This window comes from Euprymna scolopes, chromosome 2 (genome assembly GCF_053919585.1).
Source record: "Euprymna scolopes isolate OS-2025 chromosome 2, ASM5391958v1, whole genome shotgun sequence".
NCBI lineage: Eukaryota > Metazoa > Mollusca > Cephalopoda > Sepiida > Sepiolidae > Euprymna > Euprymna scolopes.
In genome coordinates, this window is record NC_136483.1 from 100,408,853 (window position 1) to 100,417,259 (window position 8,407).

The 8,407-nt window shown below is 31.3% G+C and overlaps 1 non-coding gene across 1 annotated transcript; it reads right to left on the reverse strand.

The window, feature by feature from the left end:
• Positions 1 to 1,074: 1,074 nt before the first annotated feature.
• On the reverse strand, positions 1,075 to 1,147 carry Trnar-ucg (transfer RNA arginine (anticodon UCG)). Its single transcript has one exon. It is a non-coding gene; the product is annotated as a tRNA-Arg (tRNA).
• Positions 1,148 to 8,407: the final 7,260 nt, after the last annotated feature.

Sequence of the window (8,407 nt, forward strand, 5' to 3'; positions counted from 1 at the left end):
ATAGAAATTTCGATAGATTTATATATATATATATATATATATATATATATATATATATATATATATATATATATATATATATATATATATATATATATTGTTCGAATTTTTAAAAAATAAATATGTGGAGGTGGGGAGGGACACGCACAAAAAAAATATTTCCCCTCATATATTTTACGGAAACTGCATTTTATATGTAATTTCATTCGAAAATGGAAAAGTATCGAAAACTTCACGGAAATCTGACCATTAGTTGATTTTTGCTAGATTTATTAAACACAGCTATGTTTTCACGTTCGAAATGTCTACTACATGGGAACGTTATTTTAAAGCGCCAATTATATAACATGATTTTCGTCTCGCAATTTCATTATTTTCGTTCGATGAAAAAAAATTTTTTTTAATTATTACTGGTTTATTTTTCCCTTCTTTTAAATGGTACAAAAGTTATACTGATTAAATTAATTTATAATAAAGTTACATCGTGTTACATATAGGGTGTGGTAATTCTGTGGTTAATTTTGTCAGTCCCTAATGAACGATGTCATATTCCAAAAATTACGTAATTCGATCAAGTAGCTTTAAAACCAAGAAAACCAAAATTAACGAGTTTTGGCGCTTTTACTAGTAAGATCAATTGAATATAAAGCTGATTTTCCACTTCTACACTTCGATTTCAGTTGTCCTCCTTTTTTTATTTCATCGGATTTAATCATGGCTGATGAAAACTCTACGACTCGTTTAATCGTAAAATTGGATTTAATCGAATATTAAAAATAACTATGTGATCAAATTACGTGATTTTTGGAATATTTCATTTTCGCTCCGTGATTGGTGCTCTGTATTTTCTTTACTTTTTATTGCAACTATAAGTGCCAATCTGGATAAGCCCTTTTATAGTGAATCCATTTTTGTTTGAATATTTCATTGAGTAAAATTTCAAACATAAATAAGAACATATAAAAAAAGTGCACGTGGTTTATGAATGATCATTTACGGTACAAATTTTCAGACTTTGTATCTGTACTTTTTTCTTTTTGTTTCTTTTCGATAAAATTCTGACAAAAGTTTTTACGACCACGACGAGACTCGAACTCGCAATCTTCTGATTCGAAGTCAGACGCCTTATCCATTAGGCCACGCGGCCAGCTGCAAACCTGATCCGTAAAATTATATACAATCTAAAGCTTGCTCAAGTAGTTAAATTATTAGAGTAGGTGGTAGTAGTTGGAGAAAATGATTAATACAGGGTAGGAGGTTTTGGTAACAGTAACAGTATGCCTTAAAGTAGAAGCGACAACACCTTATGAAGAGTGTTAGTTGCAGTAAGTGGGAGGTAAGCCGTTTTAAGAAGCCTCGCCTAGAGGCTATAGTTATAGTAGCAATAACAAATTTGGAAATCGCTTTATTTTTCATGCTATGAAATTTGTTTTAGGTTATATGTCGAAATTAGTAAAAAGCACGGGTCAATTTTATTTTTAGTGCAAATTAATTAAAATTAAGTTTAGATTTTTCTTTCAATTTCATTTTTTTCATTCGTTGCTTAGTAACGGAAACAATGGCGTAAAGGGTTGACGGCTGCTCATCGCGTAATGACGTTTATTTTTATTATTTGAATTGTAGAATATTCATTGTTTAATTAATTTATAAATAACACAAAAAAAGGGTTCAGTTATAGAGTAGGGTGGTTGAACAAATCTCCATACATTTTGCTTAGCTTTTGTACACATTTTTTTACCAAATTCGTTGAATGTTGGTCTGTGATTACTGTTTTTAAGGACATCCAACGCGCGACGCGACACAGATTTAACCACAACCCTTTATGAAACACGATATAATTGTAATTTAATATTTGCATCATAACTTTTATACCATTTACAAGAGAAGCTTTAAGTAAACTAGTAATTTGTTTTTATTAATTTTTTTACGGTGTACGAAAATAATAAAAATGTAAGAACAAAATCATGTTTACATTATCGACGTCTTAAAAAAATGTTCCTACCATTTCAAAATACATCCGTGTTTAAAAATCTAGCAAAAATTAACCAAGTGTCAGATTTTTTATGAAATTTTCGATATTTTTTTATTTTTTAATTAACTTTTATTTGAAAAGTAGTTTTTGTTAAATATACGAGGGGAAATATTTTTTTAGGTGTTTTACCCCCCCCCTATATTTCATGTTACGAAAACTTAACAAAATAAATTTAGATCCATAAAAATTGCAAGATTTTATAAAGCTGAGAGTTAAAATAATTAATATATATTTATCAGGACCAACAAAATCAACACACATTATTTTATGCCAGTGACATAAAAAATCTTGCGTCCTGATGCCGATGAAGCAGTGTCAGAAATTTCGTGAAAATAGTGAATAATTCCACCCCATCTTTCCAAGCTTATAACTCCTCGAAAAATGTAATTCAAGCCCTAATTTTTTTTTTTTTCAATTAAAGGAGCAAGGACCAAGGTTTTATTAAAAAAAAAAAAAAAAAAAAAACAATGTGTTTTTAAAAAAAAAAAAAAGGTTTTAAACTTCGGACTTTACAGGTAAATTTCTAAGAAAGCGTATTTTTTTTTGTTGTTTTAAATTTGAATATATTATTTACTGACCTTTTCTCTTCAATTTGTGATATATAAAACTATTCAAACTAAATTAATTATTTACTTTTTAATAGACATTTCAAAATGAGAGGCGTGAATTATTCGACCCCCTGTCTTTTCAAGCTTATAACTCCTCGAAAAATGTAATTCAAGCCCTAATTATTTTTTCAATTAAAGGAGCAAGGACCAAGGTTTCATTAAAAAAAAAAAAAAAGACAAAAAAGACAAAAAAAACAATGTGTTCTTATAAAATAAGGTTTTAAACTTCGGACTTTACAGGTAAATTTCTAAAAAAGCGTTTTTTTTTTTGTTTTAAATTTGAATATATTATTTACTGACCTTTTCTCTTCAATTTGTGATATATAAAACTATTCAAACTAAATTAATTATTTACTTTTTAATAGACATTTCAAAATGGGTGACACTTGGGGGGGCGTGAATTTAAAAAAAAACGTTTGTCTAAAATATTATATTCGGTTTATTGGAAAGAACATAAAATTTCACATTGACCCTGAAAATATCGTAAAAATAGAATCAATAGAAAAATTTTGATAGATTTTTAAAGTTTAAAAATTGAAAAATATTGAGTTCGGAAAATTCATTACTGTTTTTTTTTTTTTTTTAAATATTTCTATTACTTTTAAAACAACTGTAATAGTTTATTTTGGAAGTATAATCCATAAAGAAAATAAATAACCCACTTTTAACAAAGAAATTACGAGATTTTTATATTGTATTCGCAGTTTTTTGTTAGGGATGTCAAAAATTCCTACAAAAATTCTGATACTGCTCACGAAGAAAGTTGTCGAGATGCTTGAAAAAGTGATAGTCGGGAGATTTGTTGGAATTTTTTTTTTTTTTTTTTTTTTTACATCTCCTTGTATACATTTATTCTATATTTATTTTGGTTCTTATATTTGATTTTCTGGATTTTGTACACTTTATTGGACATAGTTTCGTAAATTTTGGGTTCGTACGAAACTCCGTTTAATTTGCATAAAAGGGCAATGCTAGCTCCCTGATGGTGACGTCACTGGTCCCAGAACGAAAATCGGCCTCTTTTGGATTCCAGCGGCGAGGAGATTGGGCGCATTTCATTGCCTGTCCGCTGCACAAGGATTTCCCTGAGCCTTTCCTTCAAAGAAGTATAATCCGGCCAAAAGAATACCCGGACACAACGAGGCGAACTTCTGAAAACTTTATTTATGCGGCTCCAGTTTGCGCATATTTAGAAGGAGAGTAATTTTCGAAGACTTTAAATTGAAAAAAAAAAGGCATACATGCTGTCTGCCACCAATTTTTTTGAGTACGTTCCTAAAATTTATAGTATTTGAGAGAGTGATTAGGAAGTACTCCTATTTGAATTTTTTAATATTGTATTCGTTTGTTGATAGAACATTTTCAATATAAGAACCAGCATTTTTTTTTTGGGGGGGGGTATTATATTTTGTTACCTGCCGTTCTTTGTTTATGTATTTAATACCTGCAAAGGGTTTGTAAATAAAATCTCTTCTTCGTTTTAAAACAAGACCTTTCTATTTTATTCTTTCCCCTGCTCTTTTTATTTTATCCTTATATTTTTTTCTACAGGCTGTTAGTTTCGCTTCGAATTTATCTGAAATAGGATAAATTTCCGACAGATGAGAGGTCTGGAGAGTATGGCGGATGAGACGGAGTTTCATAGCCTAATTCATTCAACTTCTGCAGGTTCGGTTTAACAACGTACGGTCGGGTATTGTCGTGCAGGAAAATTGGACCTTTTCTGTTGACTAATGATGGGTGTTTTTGTCGAAGTTTCTGATGAATTTCATCCATTTGTTGACACTACTTCTCTGCCTTAATGGTTTTGCCTGCATTAACAAAAACTTTAATGGATGAGACTGGTTGCAGGCCACCAAACAGTCAACATGACCTTCTTTTGGTGCAACTTTAGCTTCAGAAAGTGTCATGAAGCTTCATCGTCGTCTAACCACTAAGCTGAGCATCGCCAGTTGTTGTAAAGAACACACTTTTCATTGCAAGTGACAACCCGGTCGAGAAACGGGTCGTTCTTGTTGCGTAAAAGAAGGGAAAATCACACTTCATAACGGCGTTTCTTTTGATTTACATTCAATTCATGAGGTACTCATTTATCAAGTGTTTTTGCCTTTCAAAATTCTCTTTAGTGGTTGAAAATCGTCGTATACATTACATCTAATTAACAAGCAAGTTCTTGAACAGTTGTGAGTGGATTAGCCTTTACTAAGGCTCTTAACTGATCATTGTCAACATCTGATGGCCAACCACTACACTCATCATCTTCAAGACTCTCGTCGCCGCCAGAAAATTTTTTAACCACCATTGTGCTGTGCGTTCGGTAGCTTCTGGGCCAAACGATTTGTTGATATTGCGAGCTGTTTCAGCAGCTTTTCGGCCTAGTTTGAATTAAAATACGAAAATTGTGCGAATTTGCGTGTTTTCCATGTTGTATTCAATGTTCTGAAAAGAAGACATAATTGTTTTAAAACGATTGTAATTTAGACAATTTGATATTGTGAGCACGCTCTTTAAAATAATATATAAATGAAGGTATTATAATGAAATATTTTAAAATACATCATAGGAATCAAAATTAGAAATTCTGGGAGAACTTTCTTCTCAAACTAAGATATATATATATATATATATATATATATATATACATATATATATATATATATATATATATATATATATATATATATATATATAAGCCCATTACTTATTTCACTTAGCTTCAAGTTCTAAATAAAAATCTAGACATAAAATCAATATTATGCTTTAAAAAGATCAAAGTTTTTCTGAATAATATATAATACGATTAGTTGAATTACAACAACAAAAAAGAAGTCTAAAAATAATTAATTTTTAAAAAATTTGAATAGATTAAAATTCCAATACTCCACAATATGCAGTTTTAAATGTAGCTTTTTTAATAAAAAGTTTTCTAATTTTTTAAAAAAATATTTTCATATAATATAAAAAATGACTATTGGTAATTTTAAAATAGTAAATTTAACTGCAACTTAAAATTATATTTAAATGGTTAAAAAGATTTGTAGCTGTCATGTTCATCTAGTGCCCTTATCTCCATTTAGTTGAGTAGTTTAATGCTTTCCGTGCTCCCAGTTTTCTCCTTCTCATGATAAACAGTTCGCACGTTTCCATACCGAATTCCATTCGGATATCCTGGCTAAAGATTTAATTGTGTCTATTAGTGTTTCTAATTTTTTCTTGGCTTTTGCAAATAGTTTTAGGTCGTCCATGTACATTAGGTGGCTCATTCTTTCACCTGCATTTGTGAACTTATATCTGACATGGCACTTTCTTAGTATAGTGTTAAGGGGTATCATGAACAGTAGTAGTGATAGAGAATCACCTTGGAAGATATCTTCAAGGTCAGGTCAAGTCTCTATGCTATTGCATTTTTCAATCCAATCTTGTTAGGGTCCCAACTATGGGTTAAATAGAAACCGACTTGGAAAAGAAAAATATATATATATATATTCTATTAAAAAGTTTTTGTTCAAAATCTGTGGATTCGGCATTAAATAACCTGAAAAAGGTCGATATGCCATAAAACAAAAACGACCAACCAACAACATTCAGCAAACTTACCTGATAACAGTGACGACACATTCAATGTTTTGTTTACGAGAGGTGAAAGGGGCAGCAACTGAGGCTTCTGTCTCTGACAAAGAGATTCCAGCATGAGCAGCTTTTAAGGCCTTCAAAGAAAATCGGAATATATTAAGATGATGATATATAGGAAAATAAAATAGACATATAATACATATGAACAAGGAAATAAGAAAATCCATCCAAAAAGTAGTACTTTGTGTTTACGTTAATGATCTTTGGAGATTCAAAATGCAGTTGTTTGTATAATTCCCATTGTATTGCCTTCCCCATTTAATCATGTCTTTTCTTATACTCTTTTGGGATTTTTTTGTTCCATACACTGTGGTTTATTGTTTCATCTCTTTGTCCACTGAGTCTGCATTTGCTGTTTTCTTGTGTCTTGTCGGTCTTTGATTTAATATGGTTTGTTCTAAGCGTGTCATGTTGTGCAGGTGTGTTTACTAATCCGGTTTCTCTGTTAAGGTGTCCTTTTTTAGCCATTTTCAAATGTTTTTGTGAGTCTTGTATTTTGTCATCCTAATGTTTTCCTTTCCATTTTGTTTTTCTCGGTTTATTGCTTGTGTCTTTGTTCTCCATTTTGTTAATTTTTATAGAGTGTCTCTTACTCTCATCATCATCGTTTCTGTGTTCTGCATTATGTATTTTTAAAATTATTTTTTGTGTCATTTACAGTCTTCTATACTATCCAATCCTCTTCCTCCATCTTTCTTTTTTAAATAGAGTGGCTAGCATCAAGCTATGGGTGTTAGGCATTGTACATAGTCATAAGTTTCCTAGTTATCTGGTCGAGATGCCTCAGTTCTTATTTGGTCCAGCTTATGAACGGTCCAGTGTAGGTTACTAGTGATACTGTCCATTAGGTTCCTACTATATAATTTAGTTTCTAGGAGTTCTCTTGTTCTTCTGAGGTATTCCTTTCCAATTATCTCTTTCACTTCTGTTGCTTTGATGATGTCTGCTTCCAGAACTCCTGAATATACATACGTTCACTTTGTGCTATTATCTCCCCCTTGGTTTGGTAGTTCCATACCTTCCATTGCCTTCAGTTTGCCCCTTTAATCAGCAGTGCACATTTTTCCATTTCGAATTACAGTTGGATATCTTAACAGAAGATTCTGGTTGTGTTCCCTAGTGCCTTTTTATTTCTTGCGAAAGGTTTCAGATCGTCCATACACATTAGGTGGTTCATTATTTCGCCTGTATTAGTAAACTTGCATCCGGCTTGGCATTTACTTCGGATGTTGTTAAGGGGCATCATGGAATCACCTTAGAAAATACCTCTTTGTACTTATATTTTAGTTACGTATTTTCTGTCAACTGTTAGTTCAGGTTTTAATATTCTCATTGCTTTTTCAATCAGATTGATAATCTTATCTGGTGTTTTATACATCCTCAACCATTTTATTATACCTGCTTGAAGGATCCTGTCTTACGCTTTTTTAAAATCAATCTATGCCATGGTTATGTACTTTTAACTTGCTTCAGAATTTTTTGGTCTGTGAATAGTAGATTATGTGTTCTTTTTTTCTCTTTTCGGCACCCTTCAGTTCTTTGGTAATTATTCCTCAATTAGTAAGGGAATGGTAATTTTTTTCTATTAGTTCTGCTGTTAGAACTTTCCGCATGGTTGGCAAGCAGATTATAGGTATGTAGTTACTGCGATGAGTTCCCTTTTCAGTGTCGTTCTGTATCAGTGTAGTTCTATCTTTGGTCATTCATTCTGACACGTCTGTTTTATGGATACATCTTTTCAAGTTCTGAATAAACCTTTTTCGTAGTGTTTTGAATTTTTAGAACTAGTATGCATTTATTCCGCCATGACCTGTTGCTCTCCCGTTTGCCATTTTTCTTAGGGATGTCTTGAGGCTTTCCTTACCAATTTTATTATCTATTCCGTCTTCAATTTGCTGTAACTATTTTTTTCATGTCTTTCAGCCATTCAGCATTTGTTTTGTGATCTTGTCGTTTTTCCCATATTTTGCTTCAGTAGAGTTTGGTTTCTATTAAGTCTGGTTGATCTGATTTTCTTCTTCATCTGTTTACATTTTGATAGCATTAGCTTTTGTTGATTTTCCAAGGTTCTATTTTGCTTGTACTGTTCCGCTTTATATCTGTATCTTCCTTCTTTTTTGCTATCTTTTTGTTT